At 43.5% G+C, this 15,505-nt stretch overlaps 3 non-coding genes and 1 pseudogene across 3 annotated transcripts; all 4 read right to left on the bottom strand.

The window, feature by feature from the left end:
• Positions 1 to 226: 226 nt before the first annotated feature.
• Positions 227 to 6,873, bottom strand: LOC124990568 (dynamin-1-like protein; annotated as a pseudogene).
• Positions 6,478 to 6,549, bottom strand: Trnac-gca (transfer RNA cysteine (anticodon GCA)). Its single transcript has one exon. It is a non-coding gene; the product is annotated as a tRNA-Cys (tRNA).
• Positions 6,874 to 7,511: 638 nt separating the features above from the next.
• Trnac-gca (transfer RNA cysteine (anticodon GCA)) lies at positions 7,512 to 7,583 on the bottom strand. The gene has a single exon. It is a non-coding gene; the product is annotated as a tRNA-Cys (tRNA).
• A 6,077-nt stretch (positions 7,584 to 13,660) lies between these two features.
• Trnac-gca (transfer RNA cysteine (anticodon GCA)) lies at positions 13,661 to 13,732 on the bottom strand. Its single transcript has one exon. It is a non-coding gene; the product is annotated as a tRNA-Cys (tRNA).
• Between the last annotated feature and the right edge of the window lie 1,773 nt (positions 13,733 to 15,505).

Below are 15,505 nucleotides of genomic sequence, written 5' to 3'. Positions count from 1 at the left end.
TATATATAATATATATATATATATATATATACTGTGAAACTTTAGAAACAGCCATTTATTATTTGAATTAAATGTGTGATTTTTTCTGTAATGCAGAGTATAGTTTTCAGTGTGTAGCCAATCTTCACATGAGCAGATTCGTACCATTGCAATACACAGGAGTTCATAAATAAAATTCTACTCAAGTAGGCAGTAACTAGCAGGTTTTGAGTCAGGAGTCTCAGTGTTACATAGTTCTTTTCACCAGAGATGTCTCTCAGATTTCAGCAATAATTTGACTGGCTCCTTGTAATGCCTTTAGCATATCAGCTACTTCTTTCCTACGCTGTGCCATATCCTCAGATTTAGTCAGAAGATCATCCAAGAAGGATGATTTATACAGTTGTCCTACTAACTCACTCTAAAGAGTGTCCACATGATTAACCAAAAAAATGCATTACTGCCTTTGGCACAATGTCTGTCTTTCTGACAATTGAAAAATATGATTTGATGAGTCGTTCAATAACTTCACAGTCTCGCTGTTCCTGGGCAGATAGATTTTGTGCAGCAGGAACCAGCACATCCAGCAGATTGACAGCATGGGCTTTTTGTGGACTGACTGGCATAATTGGAATTGGTTTTGATTTTTCTTCAGCTAATAAGTCTTCTGCCTTTGAAGTTTTCAGCATTCCTTGCCATTTGCCTGTTGTTGGTTCTTGACCACCATCTCCAACCCCACCGCTTCCAGATGCAACCTTGCCATCAGCCTCAGCAGAAGCAGCAGGGGAGGGCTCCTGGGATGCAGGTGCCAAAGCACATGGAACTTTAGAAGACTTGTCTCGTGATACAGCTGAAGGTAATTCTCTTGCTAGCCTGTTTCTCCTTTGTTCCTCTATATTATTGTTCATTAGCCCACAAGCATCAGCAAAATCAGGATGTTTTGTGTTGATATAAGCCAATCCAATTGCCACTAAGTCATGAACCACTTCGTTTGTAACAGGCAACCTTCTCCAAAGAAGACAAGACACTACTTCACCTATGGCATCATGAAGTTTAGGACCGTAGGACCGTAGCAGTTCCTATGTCCTGTAATTGCTACAGTGCTGAATGATCCTTTGCATTTCCTCATGAACCAGTTCCACACAACGGAGGTTGGGCTCTTCTAAACATTTGATTTGTCATTTGACCAATAACTCAAATGAAACCTCAGGCACAAAGCAGGACGAGGACCAGTAGCATCTCCAATGGCAGTCAAAATGTCAATAGTGTTAAGCCACCTAATGGGTTAACAGAAATTAAGGTTCTTCCAAAAGTCTCATGGAAAAAATAAATTCTAGCACCACCACACAGCTCTGAACTTTCGATATATTTTGCAGTTCCTTCAATAGGGTTACAATATTCTGTGACAAACTTGGTAATAAGCTGGAGTAAAGTAGCACATTTATCATCTACAGGTTCACCATAGCTATTTAGAAGAGACTGATATTGAGCAGCTAGAACATTTATTCTTATTTTCAACACAGGTAAGCAATCTCTGATGTGATGCATCAGTAACCTGTTTAGAGTCCTAGCAAGATACTTTGTTCCATTTCTATTGGCCAGAGATGGGTATTTCTTTTGAAGAAAAGAATATTCATCACGGATTGAATCAGTTACGCTCTTCTTATTGTTAATATCTAGCTGGCTCCTGTCAACTACTCCAATTATTCCAAGTTTGACTGTAATAACCCTTCCCATCAATACATCCAGGGCATCAGTACCCGCATCCATGAGATCAAGTTTAGCGATCACATCTAGGGTTCTGCGACCATCTGGATCTACCTTTCTAGAAATTTTAAGTGCCTCTGATGTTGCCATATCTGTATTAGCAGCAGTGACAGCGAGGATAATGGAACTGGGATTACTGAAAACCGAAGAATGAACTCTCTGATTTGAAGCTCAATATCCTTAGGTTGATCTCCTACAGGCACCTTGGTCATTCCTGGCAAATCCAAAAGTGTCAAATTGACAATGTTGGGTGAAAAAAATCTTAAGATGGATTGGTTCAGGGCTTACTCCCTTATTATTTCCTGATCTTTGTTTCATTTTCAATTTCTTGTCGAATTTCATCAAAATCTGTGTAAAGCTTATTTTTGGTGTGAAGAAATTTACCACATTCTTCTGCTTCTACCCTATCTTCTTCTCCTATTGTTTTTCTTTTATCTTCTGGTGAAACAGGACCAGTTGCAGAATGAGTGGTCTCCGAGTGACAATAGTACCTCTGGGAAGCAGGTCCCTCCCCACTAGGCTTTCTAGCACTGAACTCTTTCCACTGCTCTGCGTTCCTACTACGACAACACGAAGCAGCTGGATGATGTTGGCGCCCACCGTGTTGAAGACATCCTGAAGCTCCTTCCTCTTCTCCTCTGCCCACTTCTCGGGAGCCCGCACCCATTGGACCCCGGTCCCCACAGTCTTAACAGTTCCAGAATCATCAGAAGTCCAAATTCAATGTCTCCTCTGAGACTCAAAGAAAACTCTTGGCTACGAGCCTCTTTAAAATTAAAATCAAGTAAAAGATACAATGGCCCAGAGTAAACATCTCATTCCAAGAGGAAGGAATAGGAACATACAAAGAAAGACTGGGACCAAAATCAGACCAAAATCTATCTACCCAGGATTTTGGGTTACTTTTATTTTCACAAAGTTTTGTTTAAGACCTGCACTATTTCTTTCTGAAATGCTTAGTGTAATACGAGTTGAAACTACAATGGAGAGTTTGCTGTTTTTTTCTTTTTTCATTTTTTTATTTATTTATGTTAATTAGTAGTACATGACAGTAGAATGCATTTACACATTTTGATAGATCATGCATAAATAGAGTGTAATCTCTCATTTTTCTGATTATACATGTGGGAAGCCATCCTTATCTAGCAGAATCTGGCTAGTTTGAGCCATGGGATGCTGATGTCTGGCTTCTAGGAACAGCCAGGAAGGTGTCTGGGTGTGGCTCCTGTCTCCTTCTGGAATAGTCCCCCTAAGAAATTGGCTCCCCAACTCCACCTTATCCCGTCCATCACAGAAGAAGCTTCTTGCAGTCTTGGCCTCCTTTACCTGTGTGTCTGTAAATAAGATAGTTGGGCGACTGCATGTATTAGATGCCAGAACTGGCATGGCCAGACCCATCAGGCCCCCTCTCATTTAAAAAGAGTATTGGTCTTGTGTGTTTATTGAGTAGATAAGTTTATGAATAATTGATTTATAAACAGCCAACATCATCCTCCAGCAATTACCCTTTTTCTCAACCTCGTGAAACAGGGCTGAGACACCCACATTCACTGCAGGTTCACATAGGTCATGCAGTCATGTGTTCATGAGGTATATGCCTGATTGCTATTTAAGACAAAAAAATTTCACTATGGTTTCAATTTCAATTTCAGTCTTCCACAGTTGTTGGATTATTCATGAGTTCCATTTCTTCTGGAGTTGATTTTGGAAAACAAAGCCACAGGTGCAGACAAACATCAAAGATTAGGAGTAAATAGAATTTATTGGGGAGCAGTTGAAAACTGCATCATGGCACCTACACTTCCATAAATCATCCTTTATTTAAAGGAAACATTTCTTGGGCTGGACACAGTTGGACACATCCTAGCAAGTCTGCCAGAAGATACATCCCACCTCATGTACTTACAGGTAAGCTCGGAGGGACCACACAACAGTGGAAGACTTCTGGGGAAGGAAAGGCCTATCAATAGACAAGACAGTGTGAAGCTGGACCATCAACTGCTTAGGAAGTAGCTATGCTAGGACCTCTGTCAGCTCAGATAGTATATTTTCCATTGAACAAGATCAGTCCTACTAAACTAAAATGGATTAGTGAGAAGGGAGAGAGAAGCAAGATCATCAAGCAAAGAATTTCTCCATCTTCATGCAAATTATATTTTTCTAGAAATGTTTCTATGCCATCTAATATCATATTTCATAGTCAAAAGCAGGTTGTAATATCATGGTACAAGCATTTCAATGTCTTTGGAAATTATGCTACTGTATCCTTTCTAAAGAAATGTCATGTTAGCTATGAGGGTTTTCTGTTTTCACTTTGTTAATCTTGCCTGAATTATCAATTTTATTATTTGTTTCAAAGAACAACTTTTGCTTCATTGATCCTGTTTATTTTCTATTTATCTTTAGTTCTTTCTTATTTTTCCTTGGATTTATTTTTACCATTCCATTTGTACCTTTGTTGAGATAAGTGCTTAGTTTGTTTATTTTCACTTTTTCTATGTACATTATTGTAGGTGAATTAAGGCTATAAATTGTCCTCTTAAGTAGTGCTGTTGCTGCAATTGACAATTTTAATATCTAGTATTTTCATCAATATCAGTTAGTACAAAATATTTCCTAATGCCTATTATAATTTGTTCTCTGATTCACAGTTGTTTAGAAGTACTATTTTTAGTTTTTAAACATATGAGAATTTTATAAATCTCAATTTTTCTACTTGTTTGATGTTACTGATTTCCAGTTGAATTTTATTTTTTTCCTTACTTTAAAGTTGGAGATAGACACTATGCCTTAATTTAATTTATTTTTTCACATGATGCTGAGGATAAAACCCAGTGCCTCACAGGAGTTAAGCAAGTGCTCTTCCACTGAACTACAAGCCAGGTCTCTAATTTTATTCTGATCAGAAAATAATCTTTATGATTTAAATACTGTGGATATTCTAAAGCTGCCTTATACTTCAGTATAGTCATTTGGTCAATATTGCTTGTGTACTTGAAAAATGCATATTTTGCCTTTAAGTGAAAGAATATTTACATTTTAATTAGGTAAAGTTAATTAATCATGTTAAAATCTTTGGTATCACTTCACAAGACAGAGTGTTTAAAACCTCTCATTAAGGGATCCAATGGAAATTTGTCCATTTCTTCTTTTCAGTTTGATTAAACTGTGTTCTGTGTGTTTTGAAGCTGATATGAAATTCATCAAATTCAGAATTGCTTTTCATTCATGGTTAGTTGACCTTTTCAACAATACAGAATGACTCTCTCTATTCTTAGTGTTAGTCAGTTTTCTGATACTATAACAAATGCCTGAGATCAATTTTAAAAAGAAAAAATATTTTCAGTCTCATTGTTTTGAAGTTTCTGTTCCTGCCAACTTGGTGTCTTTGGTTTGGGGCCTGTGACCAGGTAGCACCTCATAGGAAGAAACACATAGCAGAGGGAATTCATTCACTTAATGGATGGGATGTGATGAATGAGAGGAAGAGGAAGGAGCTGGGGACACAATATCCCCTCAAAGACATACCCCACTACAGGAAACCTCATGCTAAGCCTCTCCTCTTAAGTTTCCAGCACCTTCCCATAGCACCAATCTGAGGACTAGGACTTTAATGTGTGGTTTTCAGAGACATTCCAGATTCAATCTATAGCACTTAGTAATGCTTTTTGCCTCAAAAATGATGCTGTCTAGTAATAATGAAGCTACACTGTGTGGTACATGTATCTGTCTTTTTATTTTTAACATGTATGTATCCTTGATGCAGATGTGTTTTCAGTGAGGAAGATACAGTTTGTTGGTTTTATGTTTTTAATCTAGTAAAATTATTTTAACTATGACATTTAATACATGTGTGTTGGGGTATTTGGCATTGTTCTCAGTGCTTTCAATTCACACACGCACACACACACACACACACTATAAAGCAGTACTACTACCAACAGTACCCATTGTGCTGATTCATACAGTAAGACACTGCAGAAGTTCGGCAACTTATCAGGGAGAGTAAACTCATTCACCCCAGTGACCATCCTGGAGGTTCTGCCACGTGGAGTCAATATCAGACACGCCAAGGGAACCTTGGCAATCTTCCTACAGCTGACAGAAGTGGACAAGGTGCAACTCATCCTCTTAACCCTGAGCACTACACATGACTGATACCTGCTCAGCGGATGACATCCACTGAGTTTTGTGGAACAGGTGACTCTGCTGACATGCACAGCCGCCTTCAGGTCTTCACTTGAAGCTGGTGCTTGTCCTTTTGCAACGTCTCAGCCTCTATCCCTCAACCTAAACCTGATGATAAGGGATCTGGGAATTCAAAAATGCATCTCATCACCCAGTGGCCAGCTCTGGGACAATATGCACCATTTCTCCCTGTGAGCATGGGATGGAGGTGGGTGTAGAGAAGTGAAAATAAGAGGGGAGGTCCAAAGCAGGAAGGGCTCTCCAGGTAGCTTCTGAGACCTACTGTGTGTGCACTATTCTCATGAGGTGGGGCATTCCCAAGACAAGGAGGCCCTTGGGCTCTTGGGGAGGATAGTGGGGTTGAGGAGGTTGGCCCTATGCATGAAATGGATATCAGTGTGGCCTATGTCATGCAGCTCTGAGAGGGAGGCTCTTTGCTTTCCAAAATCCCTAGTTGATTAATGGAGGTCTTCCAATGTCAATTGGGGCCCTCCTAAGAGGAAGAGTTTAAGGTAGCTACCATAAAAGGACAGTAGGTAAATAAGGGGGCACCTGGATTTGAACCAGGGACCTCTTGATCTGCAGTCAAATGCTCTACCCCTGAGCTATACCCCCACTTACATGGAACCTCTCATTAGCACCTTTTCATCCAGAGCACCACACCCAGGCTACCTGTGATTTATATTGCAGGTTTCTCTGCATGTTCTAGCATCTGACAGCTTTCTCCACTGAAGTCTGCCCTACCCTCTTTCATCCCAACCTTAACTAGTCACCCCAGCTCCCCTCCCTCCTCACACTGTGCTGGGGGAACCATCTTTGCACCTGGAAAGCACACCTGACTCCAGCATTTCCCTAAGTCCACACACAGTGATCAGACAAGAGCTGCTTATCCTGGTCTTCAATGAACGTCACACACAGGACTGGGAGAGCCTGCTCCATACTCCAAGGCCTCAAGGAGGGGGCTCATTATTTCACTCCATCAATCGTTTCCTCAACAAACATTCATAGAGTTTGTTAGGTAGTGGATATGTCATTCATGTTAAGGTCAGAGAGACAGGGAAGATACAGTCCATGTTCCTCAAGGAGTCTTGGTCCAAACAGGAGAACAACACAGGAACAAAATATTTTCACAAGTGTGACAGAAGCTAAGTATAGGCGTTGGGGAGCAGGGAGAAAGGAGCCCTGCTCAGGCATCAAGAGGATCTTCCTGGAGAAGTGACAAGGAAAATTTGCCTAAGGGAAAATCTGGGCTCCTCAGCTCCACAGACCTCAGAAGGCTGGGAGTCCATGCAATGAGGGAACCTCATGGTCATTGCCTTGGATGATAACCTGTGACACAGGTGACCTGTCATGACCTGGAAGAGCCTCACACTGTACCCTCTGCTGTCTCCTTGTGCAGAGGATGACACAGATATGGTGAGAGAATCCAGAGCACAGGTGAACACACAGCTAACTGTTTATGCCTAGGACACGTTTGGGTGTTCAATGTCAATATGGTTGACATGGTCATTGTGTGACTCCTTGTTATTTTCTACTTTAAAATTTTTTCTCTTTGGCATGTAAAAGAGATTCTTGCAAGGGGGCACCTGGATTTGAACCAGGGACCTCTTGATCTGCAGTCAAATGCTCTACCCCTGAGCTATACCCCCTGCTGTGATGTGTAGGTAATAAGCACTCTATACCTGGATTGCCACACCCTGGATCCTCCACCGGGAGATGTGCACTTGACAGTGTCATATACTTCCTTCATCATACACTTCCTTCCTGCTAGGCCATGCCCCTTCCTGTCTACACACCTGCCTGTCACCTCTACTTACGGCCAGCAGCCTTCCCTCCCTTGTTCCGAGGTGAGTCAGTGACAATAAAATCATGGATGTTTGTGGCTGGAACAAATAAAGAAGCAAATAAAGTCAGAGCTGGTTGCTCAACAGACGCTTTGGTGGTCAGGGTGGGGCTAGTTCTAGGCATATGCAAAACTTCTAGTTTCTCCTTTGGGAACTCTTAAACCTCGGCATCATGTGTGGATCTGAGAAGTGACCTGGATGATGCTGACTTACCTTTTGGAGCTATTGATTTAATTTGTGCCTTTTCATGTACAGATCTGTAAGAAAATGACAGAAGTTGCAATTATGCCAGAAAAAAGAATATCTGATAAGTGAAGAGTCATAACTGGAGTCCACATCAGGGCCTCTTGACAAAAAATGCTCTGGGCAGGCCATGAACTGCCCCTTTGTCTCTTCTACTCCCCTCATTTTCCTCATCTGCAGAATCACTAAGCACTTCAGACAGAAGAAACCTGAAGTCAGGACACAGTCCTCAGAGGTGGGTGTCAGAGAGATCTCCAGTCTCTAGAATCACACAGAGATGGCCAATGTATGGTCAGTGTGAAAGGAAGGGGCAGCCATTTCCTCACAAGCTCACGGCATGGAAATCTTCAACATGTGCACAGAGGCTTCATCCTCTCAAAGAAATAACATTTTAAAAGGAAACCAACACAAAATAAATGGCCACCCAAGAAATTTGATAGGAGACCAGATCAGGTCTGAAGAGTTTGTGGGGGGTCCCTCCCCAGGATCTGGGAGGGCAGAACAAACTCACCAACTCACACTGTGGTGCCCACTTGCAAGAAGATTAAGAATTAGGGGACCCTGAAGAATTCAGAAAACACTCTCCCTCTCTCTCTCTTCCTTTTTTTTTTAGTTGTGATGGACATCTTTATTTTTAGGTGTTGTTGAGGATCCAACCCAGTGCTTCACATGCACTAGGTGAGCACTCTATTGCTGAACCATAACCACAGCTCCAAGGAAGAAGTCTTCTAATGCCATATTCAGAGATCAAAAATAAGCATAGGTTGGAAGAATCTGAATTTGATTCAGGGACCTGTGATCAGTCAAATGCTTTTCTCAAAGGATCTGCTGTTGCTATGTCATCCTTAAGGAAAAGAAAGAGAGTAAAACAGCATATTCCTAAAATGCCCATTCCTATTCCCAAAAACCTAGCCAAGTGTAAGTTCCAATACCATTTTCCAGTCAATTGGAATTGTTGGATGTTAGGATGGACACTAGCAAGGGATTGTGATCCCTCACCGCAAAATTAAAGTTCTAAGATTCCAAATTAAACTAATCAGAAAGATGAAGGGAGATCTCTCTCTTTAGCAAGGTCAGCTGGTACTTCTGATGTAAATTCAGTTGGGTAACTGTCATTCAGCAATGATGTCCTTCCACACTGTCAACCTTGCAGATCAACTAAGGACGATCTTCAGAGACCCCTGACAACAGCAGCCTGCCTTCTGCCAGGTAACTGACGGCCCAGACAAAGCTGACATGAGTCTTAGGAAGGGTGGTGCTGAGGGTGAACGGCAAGGAGCACACTAACAAGAGGAGATGCCAGGGAGCATAGCCACAGAAGAACATACCAGAGGGGTCACCTGGAATCACACCAGGGACCTTGATCAGCAGTGACATGTTCCACCCTGAGTTACGCCCCCTTGACTGACTGGGTTCCCCACTAGCATGGGTCACCTGTGTCCCCACACCTCAGGACTCCATGGTACTCTGAGAGTGTTATTCCTTCCTACCTGATGGTAACTGCCCATGAACCACAACCAGACTAGGGATGCCCTACAGGCCAGGAGTTCACCTTACAGGGCCCAGAGGGCTCTTTCCTCCCAGTCTTGCTGTGAGCTCATTCTCCATTCCTTCAGTAAGTGGAATTCTGAGCCCTCCCCTCACTCAGAAGGTGGGATACACTGAAGGGAGGAAGGCAGGGTCAGGGCTGTGTCAGCCACTCCTGCGACACTGCCTCACAACACGTGGGATCTGCCAATGAGATCCAAGAATCTGTGTAGATCCAGGTGAAGTTTCTCTGTATCAGAGATCTGTGAACTTAAAGACAATATTTTTATCCATAGCAAATCCCAAACACAGTGGAAGTGCTAAAACAGACTTTCTTCAATGAAAATTCCAGCACAGAGATTGGAAAGACTAGAATTACAAAAACCTCACAGAAATTCATATTACCAGGAAAGGTGGACTTGCCATTTTTAAATCTGGTGGTACAACTGGAACTCCTTTCAGAAACCAATTTCAGTATTTTCAAGCACATTCCCAATGGTAATACATAAATAACCACTTCAAACTCAGCAACACCGATAACACTCATCCAGGATTAGGAAGGTTCCCTGACTAGGCCCTAATTTGTTAATGGGGAGTCGCTCCAATTCAGAAATTCTGTATAAAAGCCTGCTTGGCTCCACCTTCAGAGAACCCTCCTTTCCCTCATTCTCCTTTGCACTTTCTGAAGAAGTCAATGGTAAATATCTGCCTTGGTGGCTGAGCAGCAACCAAGCTCAGCTTGCTTCCCCCGTGGAGAGGAGAGAAGCCCAGAGATCTTTTCAGTGCTCACACAGTCCCAGGGTCTTTTACTTCCAGTTGCTAATGCTTTTGTCAATACAAGTCTCTTAAAAAAACAGGCAGGTTTCCTATGTACTTAATTCCATTTTCCAAAAGCCATGATCACAAATCATTTTGACATCACTTTCACATCTCAGTTATAAGTATTTCGGCACATTACGTTCCTGTTCCTGTCCTAGGAACACTTTGATCAAACTGAGAAAACATACTTGGCACCACCTTAATGATTTTAGTGGTCTTAAGAAAGGGCATTCAACACATACTACAGTGACACAGCCACATCAATGTTTATAGCACCTCAATTCACAATAGCTAGACTGTGGAAACCTAGATGCCCTTCAATAGATGAAGGGAAAAAGAACATGTGGTATGTATACACAATGGAATATTACTCAGCCATAGAGAAGAATGAAATTATGACATTTGCAGGTAAACGGATGGAGTTGAAGAATATCATTATAAGTGAAATAAACTCAACCCAAAAAACCAAAGGTGGAATGTTTTATAAAGAACGCTGGATTGTGTAGACAGAAATGAAGGGAGAGGAGGAGGTGGGGGAAGGAAAGATTGTGGAATGAGATAAACATCATTACCCTATATGCTTGTATGATCACACAGATGGTGTGACTCTATATCTTGTACATCCAGAGAAATGAAAATTTGTATTTCATTTGTGTACAATGAATCAAATTTTTTTTTTTTTTTTTTTTTTTTTTTTTTTTGCGGTGCTGGGGATTGAACTCAGGGCCTTGTGATTGCAAGGCAAGCACTCTACCAACTGAGCTATCTCCCCAGCCCCAAAATTTTTTTAAATAAAAAAAAAAAGAAAGGGCATTCAAGCCACAGCTGATTTGGTCTGTGTTGGGGCTCATGCTTTACTGGAAAGCTCTGGAGTTTCTCATTTTTCCTCAACTGGTTCTTGCTGTGGGGCTCCTTCCCATGAGCAGCATGTTGATAGCTGTGATTAGAGGGGCACTGAAGGGTGTTTCAGGAGAGGGCCCTCTACTCCACTGCCCCGTGTGCTTTGCTTTCCTGCCTCCTGCCGCTGGATATTCCGTGTCACACACACATGGCTGCTGCTCTTCCCAGGCACATACCCAGGGAATGAAGACCCTCACTGCCCTCAAAGTCCCAGCCAGACCCATGATCATCACCCCCTGCCCACCAGCCTAATCTACCTCCCCAGAAGCTTGGTTCCCATGCCCTTCAGGGACATTGCATTTCAGGTCTCATTTGCTAGTTCCTCACCACATCCCCAAAGCATGTGCTCTGCTTGCTTGGTGGCTGTGCCCACGAGTGGCTAGGGCAGCCAGAATGCTCACCACAGGGACACTTTCCTCATTCAGGGCTGAACCCCAGATTCGGGGGGGGGGGGGGGTCCTGCTTGCAAAATTGTTCCTGATTGGGTCCCAAAAGCCAGCAGATATTTAGAGGTTTATTTTTGACCCTTGATTCTTACCTTCAATTCCCTATTTTTTCAGTATTCTCTCTAGAATACGTCCCTGCTAGAAATTGCCCTGTGATTTCTGTCTCTTGGTTGCAGGGACTGAGACATTTGGACGAGCACAGTGCACAGGGAGTGGAGAGTGCTGTTGCTGGTGAAGAGGTACAGAAACGTCTCCAAGCTCAAGGTGAGCACTAGCTACGGACACAGGTGATACACTGTGGAGAGGAGTGAGCATAACTCCCCAACATGCAGAGGAGGCACACCTGAGAAGCCAGCACAGTCTGGCGACAGTGGGGAAGATGACCAGAGACATTTCTAGGAAGGAGACTGCTAAATCAGGAAGGTAGAAGGACATAACAGCAGGGGGCACCTGGATATGAACCAGGGACCTCTTGATCTGCAGTCAAATTCTTTACCCCTGATACATAACCCCCATTCTGAAAAAAAAAGATGAAAAATTCATACCTTTTACATAAGTTGACACACACTGACTGGCACAGCCCAGCAAGCTCTGTCTCTCTGACCTGTGTACTCTCCTGTCACCAATGCACCTCCATTAGAAAGATTTCCTTGGTCCTTCACATGTGTGGAACCCAATCCATGTCATGAAGTCAAATCCCAGGTAAAGCAGAGGATAGAGCAGAAACACAACATGTGCTCTGGGGAGGAGGAGACAGATTATTTCTCTTTGTAGAGAGGCAGGAAGAGGCAGGAAGACAGAACAGCATGAGCATGCTGAGGGCCTCTAATCACATGACCTTGGTGTTCCCAACTAAGAAGAAACAAGGTCTCCTAGAGAAAGCAAAGAAGTAGAGTGATGCTTGTGACCTGAAACAAAGACAAACTATGAACCTGGCTCGGTGGAAAATACAGAAGAGGTGAACTGGAAAGGAATCAAAGATTGCTCGTTAACAGAGGAGTGATAGTTGAGGTCACATTGCCAAAGATTTGCATGACATCATTTATCTGACTCTATCCTTTACTCCAGCAAAGACTGGCAACCCCAGAGAAAAGGAAGAAATAGCCACTGGCATTTGCATCCATAGAAAGAGAAGGGAGCTGTGAGGAAGGTAGAGAGGCCACAGGCAAAGACCCCACAGCAGCCAGATTCATGACTGAGAGGCAACTGTAGGGTCCATAATGGGTACACAAACAGGAGAGCCACAGGTTTGCCTACCACCATGGCCTAGAGAGAGATGGAAGAGATGAGGGTCAACACGAGGATAATGAATAAGTTCAGTAACAGCAAGAAGGAGAAGAGGAAGAATTGAGGAGAGGAGTCAGAAAAGACTTTTCAGGTTCTAAGATCGTGAGAGGAAACAGCTATGAGTGTGGGTCCAGTTGGGGTTGGTGTAGGATTAGACTTGACTGTGCATGCTGAACACCCAAAGAGCCAAGAATCAGCACAACACACTAACAAGAAATTAAGCCAGAAATTTCCTTTTCTACCACACAGAAGTTCCATCGGGGGTCCAGTTTTGGCATGGATAGCATAGGGTCCAGGGCCATATTCCCTCTCTCCAGTTATTCTAACCCACATGGCTTCCATTACAAAACCTCTTCCAATGTCCAACGTGTTCTCTCCCACTTAAGATTTCACTACCTTCCATGGAACAGAAAAAGAGGACAAAGAGACAAACCTCTCCCTGTAAGATGTTCTGCTAAAATGGGAGTAGAGTGGGCCTGGGAAATGGCACTTTGCTAGACTGTTCAGGTGATTCTGATTCATACTTGGGGTTCAAATAACCACAGTAAAGCCTCAGCATGGACTGCTTGTGACAAAGATAGCATTTATCCTGTTGTGTACTAAAGAAGAAGTGAAAACTGAGGCTTCCTGTAGGAGAGAAAGTCAAAATTAAGCATGAGTAGGGGGCACCTGGATTTGAACCAGGGACCTCTTGATCTGCAGTCAAATGCTCTACCCCTGAGCTATACCCCCCACTGCATAAGACTATGTAATAAGCACCTTAAACCTGCATGGCCACACCCAGGATGCTCCACCTGGAGAAGTCACTAGCTAGTGCTCTCCCATCAAACACTTCCTTCCTGCTTGACCACGACCCTTCCTGTCTACACACCTCTAGGGATAACAAGCACCCTTCCTCCTCCCTAGAACCTAGCTGAGTGTGGGAGCTAAATATCAGGGATGTCTGCAGCAGGAACCTCCTTCACACTCAACTAGAGGAGCCAGAATACAAGAGCTGTCTGCTCAACAGACCCTTTGGAAGTGAGAGTGGGGCCTCTGATGGACAAGAGCAAAGCCTCTTGCTTTCCCCCTGAGAACTCCTAACCCGACACTCTGGGAAGGGACCCAGGGATCCCATGTGCCCTTAGCAGCTCCCTGCAGGATCTGACTCACATACAGGTTTGGGCTATGGCTTTAATCTGGGCCTGTGTTAGTCAGCTTCTCACTACTGTGACTGTTTTAGACACTTTTTCATCACTGAGATCAAAAGACCTGAAGAGAAAGATTTTAAGGAGAAGTTTATTTGGCGTTCATGGTTTCAGAGGTCTCATTTCATCACCAGCTGGCTCCATTCTGCAGGGCCTGAGGTGAGGCAGAGCATCATGGCAGAAGGGTGTGGTGGAGGACAGTGGGTCAGGACATCACTCCAGGAAGCAGAGAGATTCCCCCACCACACGCAAAATATATACCCCCAAGGCAGGTCCCCAGCCACCCACCTCCTCCAGCCACACACCACCTGCTTACAGCCACCACCCAGTTAAGCCCTATCAAGGGATCAAGGCACTGATCATGCTAAGGCTCCCATAACTCAGTCATTTCACCTCTAAACTGTCTTGCATTTCCTCACACAGGAGCTGAGAGAGACACCTCATACCTAAATCATAATGGTGACCAAAATATCTGACCAGAGTCACTTAGAGGAAGAAAAGTTCATCTCAGACTCATGAATTCAGAGGGTCAGTCCATGGCCACCTGACTCCAATATCCTGGGTAAAAGGTGAGGCAGAACATCTTTCAGGAAGAGTGTGGCAAAGGAAATATGTCCAGTTCATGGGAGGCAGGACGCAGAGACAGTGGTTGAGCCTCCAGGAAATAAATTTAAACCCCAGTGATGTCCCCAGTGGCCTACTCCTCCAGCTCCACCCCAGCTGCTTACAGCTACCACCCAGTTAGTCCATGCAATGCTTAGTCTATCAACCTAGACCTCCTGTGACCTGTGAGTTGCTGCTTAAGGGTGGGAGCCATCGTCAACTACCAGACCTGGGTCAGAGGAAACTCATCACTGTACTAACAACAGACAGGCTCCCTCCTCAAATGCCCATAGCCCATGTCTTCCCAGCCTCAGGGACTGGTGCAGTCAGCAGCCTGGAGAACCATTGGCTCCTAGAATGGCCCTCACAGTCAAATACTGTGGTCACCATGGTGGGTCCCCACTAAAACACGTTCCAGTGACTGAGATCTATTCTAACACACCTGGTGACAAACCAACCCTGTCCTTCTGACCCAGTACTCAGTTCAAGGAACTTGCTCAAAATTAAAAGCTACAACAAATGCTACTCCTTCTAGCTTCTTCCTTAGCTAATACACCTCAAGAATGATGCTGAATGATCCCTTCCAAGAATTTCAGGAACATTGAGGAATCTCTAAATATTGACTGACCAATACCAACACAGCTCAAGGACCAGGACGTGCTCCCAGCGACTTGGCAGGAGCAGGTGACACAGATGCTGAGAGCTTGGACTGTAA

Source organism: Sciurus carolinensis, chromosome 8, assembly GCF_902686445.1.
Source record: "Sciurus carolinensis chromosome 8, mSciCar1.2, whole genome shotgun sequence".
NCBI lineage: Eukaryota > Metazoa > Chordata > Mammalia > Rodentia > Sciuridae > Sciurus > Sciurus carolinensis.
The sequence above is the reverse complement of the archived record's forward strand: the minus strand, read 5'-3'. Positions and strand labels throughout refer to the sequence as shown.